The sequence below is a fragment of the Oxyura jamaicensis genome, chromosome 4, assembly GCF_011077185.1.
Source record: "Oxyura jamaicensis isolate SHBP4307 breed ruddy duck chromosome 4, BPBGC_Ojam_1.0, whole genome shotgun sequence".
Classification (NCBI taxonomy): Eukaryota; Metazoa; Chordata; class Aves; order Anseriformes; family Anatidae; genus Oxyura; species Oxyura jamaicensis.
This window is the reverse complement of record NC_048896.1, coordinates 81120210-81145832: the sequence shown is the minus strand read 5'-3', so window position 1 is coordinate 81145832 and position 25623 is coordinate 81120210. Positions and strand designations below refer to the sequence as shown.

Sequence of the window (25623 nt, the reverse complement as noted above, 5' to 3'; positions counted from 1 at the left end):
AAAAAAAAGGCATTTGAGCATTTGAGTAGTCATGTTTTGCTTATTACACTTACAATAAGGTTTTCAGATACAGGTACACCTAGTTTGAATAGCAAGCATTTGCTTTATTCTGTTTTTCTACAGTTTCTATGCAGGATTTCTTGACACCTTAAAAGTTATACACTTGGTTCTAGGAAAAAAAATTAGCTTCACTCAGAGACTAAGTAATTCAGATATATGGCATACAGCACCTAAAACAAAAGCCTAATATCAACAAACTCAGAAGTAGATTTTATGACTGTTAAATATGCATGTTGCAAAAGATCAGATTTACTGTTTTGCTCATATTGTGTTAGCCATTTATAACATTTGTGCACTGAGCAACATAAACTTATTTTATGGTTCTTTCATCCTTTCACAGAGGATTGTAGACTACTAGACAAGCAAATTCAATGTAGAGCTAACACAAGGTCTTTCTGGGATATAGGCATTGCACATGCAGGGGTATTATTTCTGATGGATACTGCTCTTTTAAAGCCTATTCCTGATCCATTAATTTGTGAATTACATGGCAGAGTAGAGACTGTGAAGGGCTTAATTTCAGTTATATGGTTTTTGTTGTTGTTGGTTGTTTTTTTTTTTCTCTCAAAAAAGATTTTTATCCAAAAAGTAAGTAGGACTAAAAATAGTATGTTGTCTTAGATTGACTCTGACAGGTCTGACAGAGTTTAAATTCTTATCAAAAGGTGAGCTGTGGGGCCCATCCCCACCTATAAATAGGAATCTTCATTCAACAAAGAAAAATAGCAAGGAACAATTCTTAGGCTTGCTTCACTCATTACATGGTTACAAAAAGCATTGCAGTTGCTGTGGAATAAAATTTACAGTAAAGAATGAATTACAGTAAAGAATTTATGCAAATAAATTCTGCATAAAGATTAAAATAATTAAAAACAAAAACAAACAAACAAACAAAAAAGCTTTCTGGCAACATACTGGAAAACCGGTTTAATGGGAGCCACAATGCAAAGCCTTCTACCTCTACCTTGTTAGAAGTTACTACTGACAGATTACTTTAAAGTTGATGAGAAATTAGTCTAAAGGTCCATTTTACTTAAAAACAGTATTGGTACTTTTGCTCATGACTCAAAGAAGAGATCAAACAGTGATGAGCAGCCTTATGAAAGTATTCTTACCCCCAACATCTAGGCATGTTTTTCACTATATGCTGCTCCTCTCAAGGAGTGAAGTATTGGGAAATTTCCACCACCATCATATGTCAGTTTTATAGATAATAACTCAATGTTTAGAGCTATTATTTATCTTCTCCTCTCTTCTCCTTTCTCTTTTCTTAAAGCAAGGAAAAAAAATCCAACAGCCTTCAAAAATAAAGGGGAAAAGCTGCTAGTAAGCTGAAAAAAAAATATGATAAAATTCTGACCTTGGGAGTTTTTGGATACAAGAGGCAGCTGTGAATATTGCTACTATAAAGAATTTGGCCAAGTGCTTGTAGTACAATATTTAAATAAATCCAGATTAGCTGCAATTAAGAGATCTGTTTATTGCTGACAGGGTGTGGCAATATGTAAGAAACTCATGGTATCCTGAGAGGGAGTTTCTTAACTTCCTTCTCATTATATCAATGGTTTCTGTTTCACAACAAAAAAGTGTGAAAAAAAATGATGACATTTATGTTCAAATTTGTCTTGCAAATAATACTGATCCTCAGTATCAGCTAAAATGCAGCTCGGCTGAACTCTGATAGGACCATAATCTTCCTTAACTCGGAAAGAGCAGGACCCATGGAATTCTTCCACGCGTTAACCCAGGCATTACCTGATGAGGTGGAGTTAGATCTTGGTTTCTTGAAGTTTTCACAATATTTTCAGGCATTACAACTGATGGTAATGTTCTTGCCATAAGCGTAGTTGTCATTAAGAGATATTAATTTAAGACTAGGATAATAATTCTTTTATCTCTTTTAATAAACTTATGAAGTGAAGAGCAAGGTCTAGTTCAGAATCAAACCCAAACCAGCCTGTCTCATAAGATTGTGTCTTGGCTTTCTAAAGAGACTTCTTTACTTGTTAGCAAATCTGTGACAGTTGGAGAAAACTAAAAAGGATTCATTATGAGGTTAAAACTGTCCAAAGTCCAAAAAAAAAAAAAAATCGTAATTTTTTTTAAACAAGCACTCGCATGAAACTGTAGGGAGAAATGGGAAAAGCTAACTAAGGATGCCTGAAAACATTTCAAATGGAAATTGTGGATTCTACACACCACCTCTGAAAAAGACAGTCATCAGTGTACAAGCAAGCCACATGCATTGACCAAAGTTCTTATTTTATTGGAGATTGGATGGATTCATTTCAATATACGTTTTCTGTCCCCAATCACATATTTAAAACTGATCTAATTAAATTGTTTTGATATCCTAATTTGAGGATCAGTCACAAAACTAATTTAGTACTAGTTAATAACTTACTAGACTTCATCTGAGCATAGTAACAGACTGCATGTGCACTCTTAGAACCCATGAAATTAATTCATTTAGACCGCTGTGAAATTGAGTTGTTCGATCTAGTGATTTCTGCCTTGTGTTTATGATGGGTTGCTGGAATGCACACAGATTTTTCCCCACTGACACGGGGTGGAGACATGATATTAAGGCACTGTAACTCAATTTCATGTCTGACTACGTATAAAGAATTGAACTTACATGGCTTGAAGAGAGATTCACATTGTCAAGAAGGCTATGGTCTTCTTTAGGCAGCAGATACTTTTCCAAAAGGCAGAATATGTTTAACATTCCTCTGCTCTAAGGCTTTGCAAACACATAAGTGTTACGCTGCCCATTTTAACTATAACTGTACAGTTAAAATGCACTCATTTTAACTATCTTTGTGTAGTAAAATGGTACATCTGGTTTTCTGTTTTGCAGTTATGCTGGTATTAGCATAGCCATACTGACATGGTTACTTCTATACAGATGAGAGACTGCTTCATCATTATCAGGCATCTTTAGCCCTGTGTAATTATATCCCCACTTGTGCATTGTAGCTGTTGTCAAAATAGTTGGACCAGCATAAAGAAAAAAACTATTTGTTAATTAAGGAAGGTCATTCTGGAACAATTGGTGGTACCTTTCAGGTGGCATGTAATCTAGCTTTCTCAGCCATAACCTGATACATTTATAAGCCTCTTTATGGGTAAGGAAAGTGAAAATGAGAAGCTGTTTTACTTGCAAGCAGCAGGCAGTATCATTCTGTTACAAATGCAGGAAAAATACGTGGAAGGTAGCAGAGAAAAGACAGCTAAAAGAGAGACTTTGCTCTCCAAAATGCAGAAATGACTCACCTCCATAGAGTGCATCATTATGAGATGAGCTATCTCTACAAGAAAGTGCTGACCTAGTGTGGGAAACTAAAAATGTCTCGTACTTGATTCCTGAAATTCTACTTGTTTCAGGAATTATATGTTGACAGCTTAAGTTTTTGCCTGCATTGAAATAGCTGGCTGGTTTTTACTGTTCAGAAACTAAGTCCAAATATTTATTTAGATTAAAGATCTAAAACAGCTATTAACTTGTTGAAAATCTGTGAAAAGCAGATTCCCACTGCTGCTCTTTACTTCCAGGACAACATCTAGTGTTTGTGTTGTTTGAAGGCATGTATCTGTGTTTGAAGACTGTAGACGTCAGTGCTGCTGGTATAACATATAGGATTTTTAAAATAGTGTGGCTGTCTATTGCATGCACTTGACTTTAGTGCCAAGACTAACTGGTTTTGAAATATGCCAGTGAAACAGACATTGAGACCATCAACATTTTTCCCATTACTATACTATAGAGACCATTAGGATAATGACAACCATCCCAGAAGAGCACTGATACATTTCCATGCCAACACACTTTGACCAGAAGCCTCGTGTGCACTGCTCTGAATTGCAGCAGGATCAGGCTCCCCACTACAGTCTCTATTGACCCAGCCAACTACTGACAAGCAGTGTCATTGAGGAACTGGCCCTTTTCCAGCTTCTAGAACTTCTTCTCTCCAACAAGCCAAGAAAAATTTATGAAGGAGGCACCCAAGCTCCAGAAAATCCTGCAGGTGCTTTGAGGAAGAGAATAATCAGCTGGGGTTTCAGAGTCAAGCAAAGAGAAAGGAGTAGGGTGGTCACCAAAGAGTCCATAGACTACACATTTGCAGATGCGAAGCTGCATCCAGTGTTCCTCTGAAAATGTGAACTTTTCTTTCCACCCCTGGGACATCTATCGGTGTACAAAGACCAAGAGAAATGACTAGGGAGTCAGACTTACATGTTTGAAGATACTCTGGCAGCAGGACAGGCAGCAGAAACATGGTAAGAAACTGGCAGAGTCGTGATAAGAAAGGGACAACATAGATTAATGATGCTGTCTTGAGAAGGAGCTGTGTGAAGGAAGCTGAGGAAGTAGGAACCTCTCTGAACATCAGCTGATGAGGACTTCCTCTGATATTCTTCACATCTCCATAGAGGCCAGGAAGGAAATGTCCAATAGCAACTAAGACCCATAACAGATAAAAACATGGTTTTATTAGGCTAGCACTCAGGAACTGTCTTTCTATAAGATTTTATAGCATACGTTTCAAATATGGCTCAACATTCTGCAAAACATGGGAGGTGGGCATATCAGCCTCCTAAAGCATAACTTCATAACTTCTGTCACTTCATGGAAAAAAAGAGGGGGTTGGGGGAAGCAGGCTGTTCATCTAGTCTGGGTGGATCATCTCAGCAGATCATTTGGTGTCTGTGATATCCAAATCATGGCCTATTTATTTTAAATTCCAATGAAGGGCTAATTAGAGCTAATTATACTAGCACTGACGGTGACGTGGCCGTTCACACAAAGAACTTGGCAAAGACCAAACTCCACTTACACATAGGTCAGCAAAAAGAAAGGAGAGCGCTGCGCTTTGTCACATCTCATTTGGGTTGCCTTCAAAATGCTGAGCTAGAGGCAAAAGATACCACAGTTCATTTCCAATTCCCTGTCTAATCCTCTCACCCTTAATTTATTTTAAAAGTTTAATCAGAAGTTCATAAAGCTCAGATATAAATTTTTAAATTTAAAAAAAAAAAAAATTAAGCACCTGCAGGTAAGCTTTTTAAGAACTCACGGCAAGTCCAAGTTTCATTATGAATAGGGAGTTTAGCAGTTCACTTTTCTGCAAATGTTACAGTGATAAAATGTAACTTTCATTCCCTCACTGTTGCTTCAGGGATATGTCATTTATGGAAAATAAATAGAAGAGTTCTATCACAAAGAAACCATGCTACATTCAGGGTCAATGAAAATCTGTACCTCACTCTGGAGTTTCTAGCAGCATAGCAATAACTTTGCTGCAGAAATTGTCACTGACTGCTAGAAGCCTTTACACAAATAATGAAAGTACTCGTAGCTATTTTTAGTACACAGATAATGTAATATTTGCAGAAGTAGAAACCTGACTAAATGTGGGGTTTACAATTTACAGTGGGTTGATGAAATTGATGATATTAATATTCTTTAAATAAGTCAGCAAGCTGGTGAATGTGGATTGCTGTAATGTTCTTGGATTTCCAGAAGTCAAAGTGTTTTGACAAGTTCTCTCTCTGAAGGCTCTTAAAGAAACTATGTTATCGTAAGGATGAAAATTCTTTAGTAGATTAATGATTTGTTGAAGCATAGTAATAAATTGTTTTCACCATGGGAGAGAAGTGATCAGGGATCTGCACTTGAACTTATTCTCTTCAGTACATTCATAAATGATCTGGAAAAGAGGATTAATAATGAGGTGGCAAAGTTCGCTGATGATGCAAATTACTCAGAACAGTCAATACTTCAAAAGGTGTTGTTATGCTGAACACTGAGTGATTCAGTAACAAAAAAGCACACATCATTTAATGTCGATAGACACGAAGTAATATACATAGGGGGAAAAAATACCCTAATTGCACATGCACAGTGATAAATTATAAATAAATTATCTCTCCAGGAAGAATCCTGGACTCCTTGTTGAGATCTCTCTGCAAATATCTGTCCAGTGCTCTCTGGCAGACAGCAAATGCAAGCAAAAGGTTACAACCATTACAGAAGGGAAAGAAAAAAAAAAAAAAAAAAAAAAAAATCCCCAAAATATTGCACCACTGTATAAACCCAGTCAGCACCCACATCCAAAACACTGCACATAGTTCTGATTGATCCATGTTCAAAGGTTTACTAGAAGTAGGAATAGCAGCATATGCTGGACCACAAGGATGAACAGCAGTATAACCCTGTAACTGTTTGAGGCTGGATGAAAGTTATTTTCTACTAGGAAAGAAAAAAATAAATAAAAACTAAGAGGAAATATAACAATGGTATATAAAATTAAGAACAGCACAGAGATAGTAAGTAAGGAACAGTTGTTCTCTGTTTCTTGTGTCATAAAACCTAAACTGCAAATAGTGCAGTTTAAATCAAACATAAATATTTTTTTCACAAATTTCAGAGCTATGTTGTATAGTTTATGGCTATGAGAATGTTGTGGATAATAAAAATATAAGTGGGTTTAATAAATAATTAGAAAAATCTATAGAGACAGGATTCAGGAAGGGCTATTAAATATATACTGCACTTAAATCTACAGTTCAAGGACTATGTGCATTGCACACAGCTGGAAATGGGGGAAAGCATCACTCCATGCTTGCACTGTTCCTATCTTCACTCCTCAGAAACAGTTAAGAGACAGTATCCTGCTCTAATTTAGCATGTCCATTCTTATGCTATTATTTAGACCCAAAAGCCAGAAGTTTCATGATCTAATTATATCTGCCTTCAAGAAACAACTTAAATTTGGCTTCTATTTTCAGCACCAGGCAGAAAAGCCATTAAATCTCTTTTGCAATATGTAGGGGCTGAACAACGCTGGCAAAAAAATATTAACTCCTTCCTCCAGTAAGCATATTTTGTAGTGCTGCATGCATCCTTTCTGAATGCAGAACAAACTCCACTCCCTACTTAATCTTCTTCATCTGACAGTGTATCCAATTGATCCCTCATCTTGTTTTTTTTTATTATATTATATTTTACTTTACTGATTTTTGCATATAAACCAAGCTCTTGCATTGTCAGACAACTGAAAATATATTAAATGTAATCTTAAGTCACATTGCATTGCATTTATAAGTAATATATCCAACTCTTTTATGTTCTCTAGTACCATTTTATTTTCTGAAGTGAATTCTATTCACCTGTGTATATCCAAACATTTCAGAGCATGAAAGGTACAAATCATTTGCAGGTTAGATGTCATACAAACATATTGTATATTTTCAAAATCATACTCACCAAGCTATTGGTATGAACAATTTTATTGATCTGTTTCATGGAAACCACAGTTTCTATGGCTATGAAAGCAATGTTTTAATCATAAAACCAGTAGTTAGATTAGCACATGAAGTTGCATTTAAAAATTAGTCTAGGTGCCTAAGATAGGACTGCACCTTAGCACTAATGAGAACACAAAGTGTGCAAAACTAGCCTCATCTGTGACTCTTCCCTAAGCAAACTTATGCACAAATTAAACTGGAGAGAGAACAAGAGTTATAGATAATGACTGAGCTTTTTAATAGAGTTTATATGCTTCACTTCCACAGCATTTTAATGAAATTTGAATGCCTAATTCTTCTGGGTTCTTCTAAAAATCCCAGTCTGCATCACCAGATGCATAAACTATGACTGAATGCTTGCGTTTAGCATTTTCTAGTCACAGCGCAGATGAACCACATTCCATATAAATTATAAAATGCATCTACAACAACTGAGTAAAGCACAGGAAGGCCTGGATTAACCCAAAATACAAGCAGTGATTTGCAAAAACTGCACTTCCTGGCTGGCCTCAGAACATAGAAAGCAAGGAAATCATTCTCAGAAGGCTGGTTCTCAAAATAAGCCCAAACTCCATTTTCAGAAAATCTAGAGCCTTTTATATTGACTTTACAGCAATAGGAACAGTGATGCAAGAAATGTGCATTTTCCTTCTTTATTTCTTTGTATCAATGAATCCAAAATGATTAAGCAAAGCTTGTGTAGATACATATGTTCTGCACAGGACAGAAACTCTCTGAGCAGTAAAGGGTAAGAGGAACATTTAGCAGGAAGTCTTGCGGAGCAGCAGTCCTTCAGAGATGCTGAGCTCCAAGAGCTTCAGGAGCACTGACACTGAGGAAAATAAAAAACAATTCAGGCTGACCCAGTCTGAATAAACAACCTTAAAGACAGAGCTTCTTAGACACCTTAGAAATAAAATGCTCCTTTTAACTTCTGTATATCCTGTAGAGCTTGGGATGGGGAGGGTGACTTTTAGGATTGGAGACTGTTATTACAATGGATACAGAAGCTAAACATGAATGTTACACAGCCCCCAAGTCTCATTTTTTTCTTTGTTCTTTTCAGCAGGTCTATTTGTTGAGGGATGGATTCTTATTGTTTAAATCAACACAGTGTTAGCACGCTCTGCTTCTTCATTTTGATAATTGATGGCAAGCTTCTCAAATGGATGCAGAAAGTATTCCTAGGTAGAATTTTTTTTAGCATGGCTTCCTGAGGAAATTGAGCTTGCGTGCATTATTCTGTCTCTCTGTCAAGTCTGTTCAGCTTCAACTAAATTGAATTGAGTAGACATTTTTAAAATAGTAAGATCTTAAAACAGACATGTACAACGTTTAGCACATCACAGAATGTAGCTCCCAAAGTCATTAATTTTTGTTGCTCACAGAGGAGAAGGGCGGTCAGTTAGGTTCAGCTGGAAGTGGCTGCTGACCATACTGGACATGTACCGGTTGGCAACCTAGGATGCCTGCATCTCCCCCACAGCATCTGCTGGGTCATTCCTGGTCATTAGGCCAAGCTATGGTAGCTAAAAGACATAGGGAAAACTGGGTATAACACCATGGTGAAGGAACTAAGGGGATGTAAGGAATCTTACTGTGAGGACACAGAAAGATTGGAAGGTATCGTGATGGAGTGCACTTAAATGTGAAGAACATGGGTATACCACACCTCAAGAAATACAAAGCAAAAGCAAACCACTCCTCAGTAGTTCCACCATTTGAGGAAGTATCTGGATCTATTGGGTTTTCCCCTTCATCTCTCTCAACCCATCTATCTCCAAGTTTCCAGACAGACTTGCTTTAGCTTGCAGCTCATGTGTACAAATCCCTGTGCAAGCACAACAAGCTACAGGTAGGTAGGTATTCAGTGACCTATTAGAAGGTGGGTACAGCATAAGCTAATGACATGTGGTTAACCATATATATATCATAAGCCAACGTTATATGTGATGCAAATCAGTGATGTGATAAACTGTATGATAGACAAAGTAAGGTGCCTTCCTTGATAAGCCAATGCGTATATGTACACGTGCAAGTGACAATTCCACTTGCACACAACAAATAGCAATTGCAAATGCGTCCCTCCGTTGGCCCCACAAATGACAAAAGAATACATGATGGCTCGTGTAAGACAGAAGCTGCCTTTTCTTCACACACTTAAGAAGAAAACATGATGTTGATGAAACTGCAGGTCTCTTTTCACAACGTAGTGGGATGATAATAGGTGTCTGCTGACAGCCTCAGTTTCCCTTATGGAAAGAAGGATATTGTGAAGCAAGCAAGTACTTTTACCCAAGTGCATCAGAGACTGGTGTAAGAGGAGAGCTGCCTGTCAGCATGCTCACCAGGCAGGACGCTGACAGACCAGTCTGCCTGTCAGGAGATGATGGTGTTTGCCTGGCTTCCACTAACGGCTTGAAATCCCTCTTTCAGCTCACTGCTGTTTGTAACGCAACTGAACCCAAACAATAAGAACAACTATTGCATCCTCCCTCTCCAGCATGGGGTACGACCTGTACTATTACTAAAGCTTCTTATTTTTGCCTTGGAAGGACGGGGTTTTTTAAACAAAAGGCAGAGAGCACTGCAGGGAAAAAAATAAAATTAAATTAAAAAAAAAAAAAATCAGAAATGGGAGGCTACGCTGCTGCAAGCACAACAAACTCTTTGTTAGCTGTTCCACACCTCCAGTAAATAGGCATTTGAGCAGCATGTGTGGCAGCCCTGCAGTTCCATCAAGCATCAAGACTAAAATCAGCCAGTTTTGGAAAAAAAAAAAAAAAAAAAAAAAAAAATGGTATTTGTCACCTATAACTCTTATTGTGGCAAAAAGAAGCTGACAGGATCTTTATAAATCAGTTGAATTTAAAGCAGAACAGGCAACCTGCCATCTTGTATGTGATAAAGGCAAAAAGGAATTACCTTGCCCATTTAGCACTGTATTCTTTGGTGAGTTGGGTTATGCCAAAACAAACAAACAAACAAACAAACAAAAAACCTCAGCCTTGAAGAAATTAGGCTAATATGAACACCAAAAAACCCTGTGATGCCTCTGTTCCAGGCTCTAGTAGTGCTAGTGGATTGATTATATGATTACATGAGATACGCCCAAATGATCAAAATTAGGAACTCAGATATGCCTACATGTCATAATGAAGAGAAAAGCAAGAAGACCTCAGAGTCCTTGTTACCATGACTTTGGGAAGAAATAGCCTTACTACTAGCCTTACTACTAGCAGCTCTCTAAAAGAGAGGACTCCGCACAGAGAACTGGCCCCATCTCTCCAAGGTTTCATTACCAGCTACACCTGTCTCCAATGATTCAGAGCAACATGAAATTAAAAAATCCGGAATTAACCCGGGCAATCAGCCAGCTGTAGCCTTGAATCATGAGACTTTATTTTTTAAGTCATTGTCTTGATGCAGAGCTGAGTGTGTGGAACATGTTGAGGGCAGTGAGAGCTTTCTGTTCTCTTCCACAGTTTATGAAAGAAGGGAGTGACAAAGAACAAATATAAATTTGCAGATGTACGGATTGCGCAGTAGAAATGAACTCCACAGCCATCCACACAGATACTCTACGCTCACAAGCCTGTTCCCAGAGTCAGATTAAAGTGTATCCAATTGGATTAAATTCCTAGCAATGGCAAGCTTACCACCTACCTACACTGGGAAATTATTCCTACGTGTAATCACCCTCACTGCATCTTTATAGTGATTGAATTTTTCAAGCTTTGATTTCCAGCCATTGGATCTGTTCTGTCTCTTTCTGCAAGACTGAAATCTATACTTGATTTAGTTGTTCTTTTGTTCCCACTACATTTGTAACGTCTTCTTATTGTCTGAAGCTCTACTGGCCACTACTAATTCCTTTTTGCCTTTATCTTCTCCAAAAGTCTTTTATGTTTTGTAGATTTAATTTTCATTCCCAGTTATGCCCCCCTTTTCCATATTTAACATATTGATTTCTTGTTTAATTATCACCTTTGTGCCTTCTTTACTAGACTAGCTTTCCTCTCCAAGGTAACTTACTTGTGTGCTCATTAAAGCATAGCCTTAAGAACACCCAGCAGGATTTCCTTGAGAAGTCTCATTTTCCATTAAAATTTTCACTTCTAGCACTCAGTTAGGGAAACAAGATGTTCCAAAGATCTGGTCGATTTTACGTTGCACATAATACTGCTGCCAAAATCTGTTTCCACAAAGCAAAGGGTACTGCAGTACCTGTGAGTGCTGGTGATCAGGAGCTGACACTGCTCTGTGCATCAGAAAGCAGCCCAATACAGATTTATCTCATGCTCAGAGATATCCATCTAATGATATCCTTTAGATTTTCATAAGATTTAGAAAATTTAAGGTGTTTTTGTTCCCCATGATGTTCAGAAAAAAATCCTCATTTTGGATTTACTGATGGTAAGGCACATTTGCAGACAAGTCCTAAAAAGCAGTGCGCTCCATTCTGACAGAATTGGCACCCTGCACGCCTGTAGCACATGCCTGCCAGCCATGCATTTGGCTTTGCTGTTAGTAAAATAGAGGGAAATTTGTGCTATTTTCATGCTAAGCTATAAACTCCAAATTAATGAATTTCATTTGAAATTTTGAAGATATTACGTTTTTTGGAGATGATCTTAAAAATATACTATGGTCATATTATTTCCTCCAACATACTAATCAAATTAAAATTGTCCTTGTTTTTCATGTACTGATATCTGCAAGTGCAATGTAATGTGGAGAAGTCAACTGCACACTTTTTATTGTGCAAGGAAACTGCCAGCATTAATGGTGTTTGCTGTTGGTGTGGGTTTTGTTGTTGTTGTTGTTGTTGTTGTTTGTTTATTGTGGCACTTGGGTTCCAAAATAAAACAAAACTAGCAACGAATATTGATCAACTTTTTATTAACCAGTACATAAAAGATTATACCCAAGTAGTTGGTGTTAAAGAACTACAGCATTGGAAAATATTTTTAGGTATTTCCTGGCTCCACTTAGACAAAACAAATAGATTTCACAAAACGTACTTTATTGTATAGATAAAGCTATATGAGGTACAAAAAGAATAAAGAGGCCCAAGTACCACTATGTTCAAAGCAAACAGTACTACAGTAAGTACCCTTTTTAAATTAAATTCAGGTAGCCCCTACTTACTCACCAGCACTACCAAGATGGAAGCATTCAAGTCATGACTAATCACCTCACTCCAGGCAAGTTCATTCACATCAAAGGAAAGAAACCTAACGCAAAGACATAGTATGTCATAAAGATCACACCAGAGCTGGGTGCAGTTTATTCTTAAACATTTGGGGGAATTTCTCTGGACTTCTGCATCTCTGAAGTAAAACAAGAAGAAGAGAGAGTGCACAGGTGACAAGTTAGCAGAGGTTAACTGAGGAGGCACTTGCAACTCCTCACCTGAGAAACATCAAAAGTATATTAAACACAAATATTACCATGGCAACAGGAAGTTTGAAGGAACCCCAGAATACGTCACAGCTTGCTCCAGCCTCCTCCCAAGGGCAGCACTCAGGGTTGTGAGCAATGTGGATCCAGCTCTTGTAAAGATGTCAGGAACTGAACCCAGGTGTCCCAAGCTGTGGGTGAGCACTGAAGTCATTGGGCTTTAGGGTAAACTAAGGAGAGCGCCTCCCTTCTCTGCATGAAGTTTCGTGACCTTCTGTGCTTTGGTTTCATTATACATACTCGAAAGTGAAAACATATTTTGAGGGTTAAAAGTAGATGTTCTTTTGACAGAAAATAAACTTTGCATGAAGCTTAACAAGGACACATATCTAGGGCAGCATTATTCCGGGCAGTAGTGGTGGCTAGGTCTGACTGGCAGGGCTGTGGGAGCAGAAATGTGCCGGGAGTGTTGGAGGATGTCGAGCTGACCATGAGCAGGCCCCGTGCTCCTGCAGTGATGAAGGCAGACTGTGCCGTGGGCTGCCCCGCTAGGCCTGCAGGAGGATGTGGCCATACCACTCTACCCAGCACTTGCTAGGGCACATCTGTGTCCAGCCTTGGTCCATTTAGTTCCAAAGAAATATTTAAAAAAATCAGATGGCCCCTCAGACAGTTGAGGGGGGAACACTCATCCAACAATTAAAAGGTTGTTGTAGAGGAGATGGAGGTTCTGACAGAACAAGAAGCAATAGGCATGAGCTGCTTCAGGGGAAAACCCATCCAGATATAAGCCAAAATCCTTCACCATGAGAGAAGTGAATGTTGAAACAGGTTGCCCAGAGAAGTGGGGGCACCCTCCTCCCTGGCAATCCCTGGGCTTGGCAGGCCCCTGAGTATCTCATCTAGGCCCTTGGAGCAGGTGACGTCAAGAGCTCTCTTCCAGCACAGGCTTTTCTACGATTCTGTAACTATCAAATTTTTGTTCTCACTAGGAATTAAAAAAATAAATAAATAGATACTCGTTGCTATTAGAAATATATAATTTTTAGTTAGGGCTCCAAACTACAAGGCAGCCTTGCTGTGTAGTTTTAGTTCAGTTCTGTCAATGTGTTATCTCTCTCTCAATTCACTCTCAATAAGGACTTTCAAAGATATTGTTATAAACATTGTAGGTAAATGCAATTAGAGACAATTAGCTGATTTTTGATATTGTTTATTTTATGCCTTGACTTGGTGATAGTGGTAGGCATTTATCCAATGCAATCCTATTTATTTACAAAGCATGTACACTATGTACTGTTTCCCTGAACACAGTAGGAAGCAAGCAGCAGGAGACGGTTTCGTTGCTCGCAATTTCAAGCACCTCTCATTTTTTACTCAGGGTCATGTTGCAAGTAGTCCTCAGGCTGATGGACTTCCTCATTCCCTTTTGTGTGCACTTCTGGAGTGCTCCTGCCCCTCAGACAGACCCCCGCACAACCACTATAAACTTGATCCCATTATTTTCAGGACATCAAAAAATTCTTCAGATCATCTAGCTGAGGCATTACCATGACTAGCACACAGTTTGCTCAGCAGAGAACAGTTGAGGAATGGAAACTATTACTAAGTAAATGGAAATTTAAATATTTTGTTTCATTTTGCTTGCACAGCAGGCCTGAAGCAGCTTCAGAGTGACAGGGTACAACTGCAAAACCATATATTTATATGCTTTTAAAACACTTACCTAACCATTGCATGACAGTGATTACAATGTCAGCACTATGCAAAAATCTCTGTACTCTAATTACAAAAGAGATATAACTTACAGAGTTCTACTCATAGTCAAAATCAGACCCGTCTTTCATTTGCATTGTTTCAAGACTGAGCTCACTGGAAAGATTTTTGGGACTAATTCTATTCACAGTCTTGGGCAAATATATTGGGACATGCTCTGAAGAAAACAAAAAATCAGTGCCAGGAAATTTTACAGGTAAAAAAATGTCAAAGTACGAAATAAAAGAGGAAAAGCCAAGCTACCCTTGTAACCTGCATCACTTTAATTCATGTCCATGTCACATATGTGTATTTATCAATGATAAAAAATTGGTTACATATGTTGGAACAAAAAGTAAACAATTTATAAATTTGGAGACTGTATTTTCAACCCTCAAAGAAATTTTAGCAGATAAACTAAATTTGAAGCAGGAAGGAAGCCCTACCATTGTATACGGTGCTAGCCAGGGCAAAAACAAACATGCAGGTTATCACAGCAAGATGCCACATTGGTGTGTCCCTCTAATCAGCTTGCCTTGTGAAAGCATAACATCCAATGGAATACCTTACGTGGCATTGCTCATTATAAAAGGCTTGTGACAAGACATATGAAAAATGAAAATTTTGATAGATGCAATATATTTGTCCTTATTTCTTCCTCCGTGCTTCAAAAACAGAAAGAGGAGAGCACATTTTTGTTCAGCTCCTGCTGTAATTCCCTCATTGTGGGCACGTACAGCCCTGATGTCCTTACTTAAGAAGGTTGTTTGTAAACTTGAAAGAAACTACAGGAAAAACTGGTGATATGGAAATCTTGCCTTACGGTTAGAAACTAAAGCAGCACAATGAAATTTGCTTAACAACAAAAGAGGGCTGAGATGCCTTGATCCCAGCCTGTAAGTGTTTTCATTGAATGATGTCCAGCACTAAAGGCTTTTTTAATCCTGGAAAGATTCAACAAAGGAATTTGAATCTAAAATCAGACCACAAATAAAACACTTCACCTGAGTGGGGAGTGCTGGTATAGATGTGGTAGACTCTTTGTTCTCTGAACTCTTTAAATATGAACCAGATATCTTTTTAATGAAGCTCACCTTGAAATAATGGTTTTCAAGGAACAATGTCAAGGCAATGCTCTGTGGTCAATATTAAGGTTGGGCTGGCTTAGGTCACCAAAATTAAGGCTCTTCTTGTCTTAAAATCTCTGAAACAATTACATTGAGACATGCTTGTAATTCACTCCAAGCATATTCTGTAAATAACTGTCTAAGTTTTCCTATACCCCTATCAACATACTGAAAGTTACTTTCTTGTAAATGGGTAATTTTTGTAAAGAAGATTTGAATGCTGTTCTGGTACTCACATATTTAAGTAATTACAGTTTAACTGAGATGCAGGAAATATAGAAATTCAATGGCTAATCTGCTCAGCACTAGCTGCAGAAGACCTGCAGACGCTAACAAGTATTCAAGTAATTCTCCAATGTCATATCTGCCTGAATTCCTGGTTGCTTTTTATAAGAACTAAGAATCCATAATATTCTACCAGTGTTTAGCTATTGGGTATATTAGTTTATGAGGCTGAGCAAAAACCAGACTTTTTAAAATTAATTTTCACTAAACCCCTCACAAACTCAAACACTGGCGAGAGAATAAGAATGACAATGCACATGAATATTATCATGAAACATATATATTTATTACTTTCTGATTTCCTCAGCACTTGACAGTCTACTTGATAACCATTGAATTTTCATTACTTCCATTGACTTGATCAAGTCCTTTTAGTTTGGAACATGAATAAGCTGAAAAGTGGAGAGACAAAATAAAATTTCCTTTCATAAAGCATTTGTCTTCATACAGAATTCACCAGCATAATTACACCACTCTAGTTGTGATGGTATAACTCCCCATGTGGACGCTTGTATTCTACAGGCATTTATACAAGATTAAAGTGTCCACAAGGCATAATTATATTACTGTTGTCTCTGTTTATATGGGCTAAATTTCCTCATATAAAGAAGACCTTTCAAAGTTGAAAAAAGAGGTTATTTGGAAAAAAAAAAAAAAAAGAGGGGGGGAAGAGAGGGAGAAAGAGAAAGAAAAAAATAAGAGAAAGAAACGAAGACAAAGAAAAAATGAAAGAATGAAAAGCCCTTTCATTTTTTAATGTATAAAATTTATAAGCTTTTTTTCTCTTCAGTTACAACACATTACATAGGAATGCACAAAAAAGATTACAAATAGGAAAACAAAGCTTCCCTGGATGATTCACTTTGACTGACCTCCAGTCAAAGCACACTGACCCAAAATTATATCACAATTACTCAAGGAGATTTATCAAGGTTTGAGAATTTTTAAAGATCTAAGTAATTTTCCCTTTTAATATCATGGGTACAATTGATTTGTGGCATATGTGAATATCAATTCTGCAAAGTGGCTCCTGTAAACTATACTTAAATAGTAAAATGTTTTGTGCCACTGCATAAAAATGGATCTGGGCTCTCAATACCATAATGACAGAGGAAATGACATAATTACAGTAGATTTTCTGTTCTCTTTATAAAAGATGAGCATAATAGGTCTGACTTTTCCCTGGTCTCTTCACCTTGTAGCTATGCAGTTAGAAGGTATGACTTACAGTGCCAGACTTAGATTAAACTTGCAAAAAAAAAAAAAAAAAATCTAAACACACGCAGGTAGAAGAATTAGCAATTAGGTTATCCAAACAACCCTAATTCTTCTTAGTAAAACACTGCATAAAGGGTTAAAAATGTAGTTTGAAGAAATACATTAAATTTAATTCCACATTCCCCTCAGGTTCTCATTATAGCAGAAAATTAAGGTTTCCTGGATGACTTTATGTATTTTCTTTTTTAATATTTCATTTTATTGAAGTACATTATTTTCACTACATTTCCCAGGTTTCAATGATTCTTTTGTACTGCAAATGCACTCTACAATATTTTAGCACAAATATTCTAATGCATGCATTTTTTTACATATTTCTTGGCATAATTTTTCTTGGATTTCTTTTATTTTTTTAATTATTAAAAATGTTATAAATGAGCCCAAGGAAAGAACCACAAGAATAATACAGTTTTATTAATCCAAATATACATGGTGAAAGAGGCATATTGGTTTTCTGTGTCTTTGTATCATCACAATAGAATGAATGGTAAAAAAAAAGATGAAGCTAAAATTGATTCAAAATTGATCAGTAGATCAGAGAGATGTAAAGTATATGAGAGGACTTGAGAGTTCTTATTTCTGAGTCCTGACTGGAGGTAGGCATATTTAGAAGGAGGAAGGAGACAGGCAGCAAAATAACTGAAAGCTTCACTATCAGTCACCCTGCACTGTTCAGAAATTCAACGTAACAGCTTTAAGTAAATAAATAGATTAAAAAATGAAAAGAAAAGAAAATCCCATGGGGAACATTCATCTGTGGTATGGCAGAGCTGAGTTCAACTCTCTTCCTCGTTGCATCCAGGCCTTCCTCTTCCTCCTCCCAGAGGCATGGCCTCATCTCCTGGCCAGTCTCAACGTTAGTGCCATGGGTGCTGGGCTATTTCATAACAGATACTGCACACATAGGACATAAACGGGAAGACGAGCATCCTTCCCAGTGACCAAGCAGTTCGGACTGATTGAGCTCTGATATCGCACTGGCCAGCCTTGGAGTTGACTTCACCTCAGTTACTGGATATATAGTCATAATTAGTTACAACGATACAGTTAATAGCTTTCTTAATTTCAGTCTGTATTTCTTCAATTCTAACCTGTACATAAGAGTGTGATCAGTCCTACAGCGAATCTGAAGGATCTGTATCGCTAATTTCTAAGATAATTCCTAATTAAAGCAGCAAATTTCTTACAGAATCCGTTGAAAATATTTTTTATTGAAACAGTGGGTGTTCTTGTAAAATTGCTGAACATCCATCTTACATTCAAAGAGGAAATAGGGTCAAGTAGAAGAGAATATATTTTCACAAATACATCACATAGGTTGTCTTTGCTTTTAGTACAGCACAGATGCCATGGCTCAGAAGGGGAACTTGCTCCCCCATCAGCTTCCAGAGTTTTAATGAGAAAACTTTGCCAAATCTTCCCCTAGAAATTTAAAGCACAGACTTTTACTGTCTGCTGAGGTGCAAACATACACTCCTGTTTAACTGGCTATGTGATCTGCGCAGTCCCGCAGAGGGGCAGATCTCGCTTTCTTGATGCAGGAGACGCAGGCTACCAACAGGACACCATTCAGCATATATGAGCTCTGTTTCAAAGCTTCCCTGCTCAAAAATTTCCAGAGGTCTCCTTGGGTCTCCTAGCTGGTCTCTTAAATACAGCCAGATTATGGTCTGCAAGTCTTTGGATCAGATTATTCCAACGCTGGAATCACCAGGCAGTTGCTCATAGCACGAGTTGGTTGTACCAGTCTCTGGACACCTATCCAAAGATTGTGAGATCAAGCCCTAAAATTTCAGAGGTAACATCACAATATTCAGGCACACAAATACACGCTGAACATTCATGTAATTAACAGAGCTGCCTCGTGTGTTCCGTACAGCAGATCCCAAACTTACCCCCTGAGCTGTGAACAACACCTTCATGTTTGGTAAATAGTGGCAGCTGTGTGTCTGAGCTGTACATAGGAAAGAAGCTGAGAAAATGGTGATCTGACTACAGCGGTACACACGGCTGGACACGCTGTTCCTCTGCACACAGCAGATAGGAAAAAATCAGCAGTTAAACCTTAGCAATCTCTATCCTAGGAATCATTTTGTTTTATGTCCTAGTAATATAGCCAAATTAACCAGACATATTATGAGGACTGTTAAAAATGCTATCTGATGCGTGAGTGCACCAGCAACAACACAAGCTTTAAAATCCGACAAGCCATTTTGAGAATTAAACAGAGATTGACAGTATCTCTATTTTGTAGTGCCAACTTTTTGAACACTTAGCATTTGTCACAAAACATATGATGGTGTTGGCAAGTCCCCAGTTAGCACTGGTCCCCTTTGTGAGAGCCGCTGCCCAAACAAAGAACGAGATACGGTCTCATCCTCAACAAATGTGAAGTGTGTGCTTGCTCCACCGGGGAATTATTGCTCTCCTGGACGGGATGTGGAAAGCATGCAGGCTTCTGCAGCACACAGAATATAAGCTCTTCACAGTTTTGTAGGCTGTACACATGGAGCCTTTCTATCATTTTTCAGCAACTCAAGCTTACATTCTATCTACGGACTTGCAGTAAGATGAGATTGTCACAGTGTTTAAACCTTCAAACAATCTACGCTGCAAATCTGCCAGCCTCCTGTTCCTCAGAATGTTTCATCTCAGCTAAAAATGATCAGTTCAGAGGGATAAGAGCACCGAGGTGTGCAGCTGACTGCAATGCATTCCACCAGGCAGCCCTTATGAATTTTTTAGCTGAACTTTCTTCTGTCCTTGTTGTTCTTGCCAACCACACGCAGAACATTTTGAAGACAATAGCAATTCCCCTGGGTTTTACACGCAGAAGCACTATTCAATTCCCAACAATTAAAAAAATAAATCCTCCTTCTAAGCTGAGTTTCATCTTATATTTTCCTTCATCTTAAATTAAAACTAATATCGAGAACTTGCACTGCACAGCTGAGAAGCTAGCAGAAATTGCCACATTCAATTAGGACAGCAGGAGCAGCAAACTAGAAATAGGATTTCATTCACTTTAATTCACTAGTTGGTTGCCATAAATACTCTTCTGTAAAACACGGAATTCTGAATGCTCCACAGACATTATTTTCCTTTCATGAAGATGTTTGTTTACTTTGGCAGTGATTCTCTTGGGAGAAACTCTAATGACTTCCACTACCAAAAAAAATCCAAAACAAAAAAGAAACAGAAACTGCCACTAGCAAGCAAGAAAATATTAGTCTAATGTGCTGGTTAAACTCCGGGGCGAAAAGGAGAAAAAACAGAGTAAATCACTGGTTTGCATTCCTGTGAACAGAACCCATATCCTTCAAGTTCAGCAGGCAGCACAGCCCTCACGGTGTAAGTAGGGATTTGAATAACGAATAAATGCTGCTCGTCTCCCACAGATTTTAAGATTTTCTGCTTTAAAAAAAAAAAAAAATGGCCATAGGAAAAACAGAACAAAGCCAACTATGTCAAACCTTAATGTTATATTTTCTCTCTGCTTTAATTTCATTCTGATATACAGTGAACAAACAACAGTTTCTTTCCCATATTTCTTATATGTGGATGATTAATATTTTTTCTTTTAAAGAAAAAAAAGCATTGGAAAAAATGTAAGCTACTGTGACTCAACAGACTGCTCATTGCTGGAAAAGACTTGCCCACCTCCTTGGTAAGAATGCATAGCTATTATTTCCAGAGTTTAAAAAAATCAAGAACAGAAAAAACAGTAAACAAAACCCATTGATATAAGTCTTTAAACATCTTTTTGCTGTGAAATGTCAAATCCCATCATCTGTTTCTCTATATGAATAACCTGCACTCCCAGACTGCCTTCCACGCTTCCATGGGAGGAAGAAGTCATTAACAAAAATCAGCTTTAAGGTTAAGAGGAAGCAGCTCTATCAGAATTACGTTAGTCACGTATTTTCGTTACCAGTTAGAACAATGTGCTGTTCCTGGAGTGCACACGCAGGCCCATTTCAAAGCTTAAACAGGACAGCAGACCGTGCTTCCTTGCTCAGGGGTGAGCAGGAGACAGACCTGCTAGCAGAGAGCCCTTGAGGGCCCAGGACAGACAGAGCCACCTAAAGACATGGCTTAGGGAAAGGAGCCCACGAACAAAACAGAGAAGACAGAGAAAGGGAGAAGAAGGGGAAAAATAGTAAAGAGAAAAAGAAATCAATATATATATATATATTTATTTTTTTTTTTAAAAAAAGGGGGGGGGTGTTCTTGTAGCTGCAGAGCCTTCGAAGAAGGGTCAAACAGCAGTAAATCACTGTAAGTGGTGAAAAGCCTGTAAATGTTCTGGGCCCTGGAAAGAAGAGCTTGTTGCATTACAAGCAGCCTAGGATTCTCTGTGCTGAGCCACTCCACAACAAGAAGGTTTTTTGAAGTTGGTACTAACTGTGGCTATGTTTACTTTTAACTATACTACACACACACACAGGCAGAAAAGCAACTTTTAGTATTGGAATGAGAGCAAAGATAATTTTCATGTTAACATGTTATTTGCAGCCCATATTCACAGCCACTGTGATCTTCCAAGTAACTAATGGGAGGGAAACAGCAGCTCCTGGCAGCACAGTTATATTCTTTTTTTACATGTTAGGCTCCTGATGTTCTGGTGTTTGTGTTAATTTACAAAATGAGGAAACACTGAAGTAACTGTGCATGTACATGAAAGTCTACATGCCACAGTTAAATTTTTGTCCATTGCATGACTGATCATATATTCTCCAATTGTAATGTGCTTAGTAGTGTCTGATTATGAAAAGGCATGGATTCCAACCCCCAAGAACTCACTTTTAAAAGAAGCTAAACCCACAGACTGCTCAAAAGAAGGCAGCATGTCAGCACAATCCCTTTGGCATTTAAAACTGCTAAAAGTTTAGAGGTTTTTTTTTTTTATTCAAGCAGAAAAAACAGAACGGTGAGCCAAAATTCTGCCTTGCATAATAATACCCTGCCTCTAACACTGGCCAATAGCAGGTGTTATTCTACTGGTTTTATGAAAAAGCAGGAACTTAAGCTGTGCATGGTAATTTCTAGAGGAGGCAATAACCACTCAGGGGTAAAATTCAGAAGTACTGCCTTGATGATGCCTTTCACATCACCTAAATTCCAGCCAGAAGAGGTGTTTTGGAACCCTAGCAGTTTATCAGCTTTGTCTTTACGCTTTGTGTTGTATAGCATTGCTCGTTCAGTTTGGCACACAAAATTTCACGCACAAGGGATGATGCAAAACACAGCAAGACAAAATCAGCTGGCCATTGTCTGTACGGCACTGACAAGCCCAGGAGGGCTGTCAGCCCCAGCTCTGCCACAGGCCTCCTAGGTGAAGTTGATGCCTGGCACATTTGTTACAACGAGTTCACAGAAGCAGGTTGATTAACGGCTGCAAGAAGCATAACTTAGGTATATTGGGTTTTACCGATGTGACAGCTTGTTTTGCAACACCTGTTTTTTCCAATTTACATGGTACATACAGTGCTGTTGCACATGGCGTGGCACTCGCTGCTCCCGACATCTGCTGTCTAGTCAAAGCTCCTTATCAGAGCTATGTGGATCCTCTCTAGCATCCCCAGCTCATTCGGGTCAGGGGCTCCCCTCTTCGGGCCCAGGTATGGGGCCACTTTCCAGTGACAATCAGGGAACATGGTGTCTGAGCATTCCAGCGTCCCCTAAGCTCTGGAAAATACACGTCTCACAAGACCCTGAATAGCAAACAGTTGAGGTAACTGAAGCAAGCTTTTCACATGTTTAGCCGGTTCTTACACATTCATTTAGGTATCTGCTTTCACACGCTTTATTCCTTTCCTACTAGGCCAATGCAAAAATGATATCAAACCTTCACTGTACAGGGGCAGCTAAAAAATAAGAAAGTGAGAAGGAATCAAGTGATTTTAAGGGAGAAAAAATGAAAGCAACTGAGTATGAATGGCAAATGGTCAAAAATAGGGAAGTGGAAAGAGAAAATAAAGGAAAGAGCCCTTGGAAAACCAAGGACAGGGCCCACCACTTCTTGAAGGGAGTTGATCTAGTTGAGGAGAAGCTTGAATATCTAGCCCTGGCATACACCAAGAACTAAAGGTTTCAGGGATCCCATATCAGAGGCAGAAGGGACAGGAGCCCTAAGGACTCTTGATTTGACTCAGCACAGCCATTCTTGTTTGTACCAAGGTTAAGAAGCCACACGACCAAGGAGCACCACCAAACTCCTGGGTAAGAAACAGCCTCAATTTTTTTCCTCAAAATCACCAGAGAGAGATCAGGTTTCTCTCTTTAAAGGTACCTGAATTAGGGTAAGATGAATCATCCTTTGGTAGCACCTATCGTTTGTTTGTAGATGAGGAAACTAATTCAGAGTGGATGCTTACTTTATACATGATTAGAAAGACATGAGATTCCCCCCATGAAAGTTGTTTTAATAAATGTGCATGATTGGAGTAGATAGCTAACATGGTAGACAAGTTGTCATAGAAGATGTGAATATTCTTGTGCGCCAGGGGAGGTTGGAAATGAGGAGACAGACATTTCCTCTCAGAAAGAGCACTCAGGCATTGGGACGGGTTGCCCAGGGAGGTGGTGGAGTCACCGTCCCTGGGGTGTTCAAGGAAAGGTTGGACCTGGTGCTTAGGGACATGGTTTAGTGGGTGACACTGGTGGTAGGGGGATGGTTGGACCAGATGATCTTGAAGGTCTCTTCCAACCTTAATGATTCTTAAACTCTATGAGTTAAAAGCTCATGGACACCTCAATAACTATTCTGAGTGAAGATTTGCTAGAATTTGGTCTCAATTTAAAGGTGAGGGGAAAAAAACAATAGCCAAACGAGTTCCTATGCACTTTCTAGCAATAGGCAGCTGGCTGCAGGAGGGAGCAGCTCAGCGCTACTTCCACCCTGGTCAGATGCCAGCAAACGCCCCAGGTAGAGGACAGTTTCTGTTCGGGCTTGCAGATAACCGAACATCAGGCGCATGACACAGAGGGAAGGGGAAGCTGGATCCTACCAGTTCTACAGCTCCCCGGAGCCGTGTTTGTGAGGACCGGGCCATGAAGCAACGCGCTACTCAGGGCACTGCCAGTACTCGGCCGGCAACATTTCCACAGCATGCCATCATCGGCAGGGCCTCGGTCGGCGCCCTACGTTTAGTTACGTTTAAGACAGCTGCAGTTAGAACGGATGCCAACGTAATGAATAATGGTGGAGCACTGAGGGGAAATACAGCAAAGGAAAATATTTATCAGCTAGTCTTCTGTGCTGTGAATGTGTTTGTGTGGTAACCCTGCGAGGTGCCATGGATATACATGTATAACCCAACTATACACCCCAAACACACCCTCGTTCATGTCAGAGATGAGCACATACACAGAATTTTATTTAATCTGCATTTTATTCACATACAACAAGCCCACAGCAATTTAACAAATAAGAGACATTTCCAATGGCCAAGGGTCCACTGGCCCAACAGAAACCAGCCACACAGCTTCTGACGGCGGCCACTAACATATCGCTGGAGATGAGCCCGAAAGGCCCAGCCGCGACACGCCGCCAACGCTTATTTGTGTCCCGTGCCCGCCCCTTTGGGCTCCCCCCGCCGCCATAACAGCCGCGCCTCGCCAGCCCCTCAGCTCGTGCTACCGCGTCCCACCCCCTCCCCGCGCCTGCGTCAATGCAAATGAGGCTGGCTCGCGGCGGAACGAACCACCACCACACAGCCCCCCCCTTGCACCCCCTCCTATAAAAGTGGTAGCGTCCACCCCGCCCAACGGAACCCTGCGTCGTTGGGCAGCGCGAGCCTCCACCCCACGCGGGATTGGGCGGGGCTGCGGGCGCTCATGCATTATTCATAAGAGGGGCGTGGCCCGAGCCGGCTCATTACCAAGGTCGGGCGGGAGGGGCGGAGCGCGCTGTGACGTAACTATGACGAATGTTCCGGCGTTCTTAAGGGGGTTGCGGCCGGCCGGCAGCCGGTATTGGGGGCGGGGGAGGCGGCGGCGGAGGGGGGGAGCGAAGCGGGATCCCGCTTCGGCAAAGCGGCGGCGGCACGGCCGGCCTCCCATCTGCCCCGCGCGGTGCTCGGAGCCCGTTGCTCGGTGCCCGGCCCCGGAACTGTTGTGTAGCGGGAGGAGGAGGAAGAAGGGGAAGGGGGGGGCCTGCCCTGGGGGAGGCGACCTGCCAAGGGCTCTCGGGGATGATCCAGCGGGCGGGCGCGGCTGGGAGGGGAAGAGTTGCCCTGACGGGGGTCAATAAATGAAAAAGCAGGAGGGTGGGAGGGAAAAAAAGCGGATAAAATAGGGTTATTTATTATCGAAATGTTCAATATTTTTTAAACAGTACAGCGGAGGTTAGGGTAAGGGCTTTATTGTAGGAAGCGGGTATTTTTACGTAGTGGTCTACGGT

At 39.7% G+C, this 25623-nt stretch overlaps 1 protein-coding gene across 2 annotated transcripts in view; it reads left to right on the top strand.

Moving 5' to 3' along the window:
• Window positions 1–2876: 2876 nt before the first annotated feature.
• Window positions 2877–25623, top strand: part of CPEB2 (cytoplasmic polyadenylation element binding protein 2) — a 76269-nt gene continuing 53522 nt past the window's right edge. For both annotated transcript variants that reach the window (XM_035324288.1, XM_035324287.1), the window contains exons 1-2: window positions 2877–2884; window positions 4071–4075. The gene's annotated coding sequence lies outside the window, so the exon portion shown is untranslated. The remainder of the gene's footprint in view (window positions 2885–4070; window positions 4076–25623) is intronic.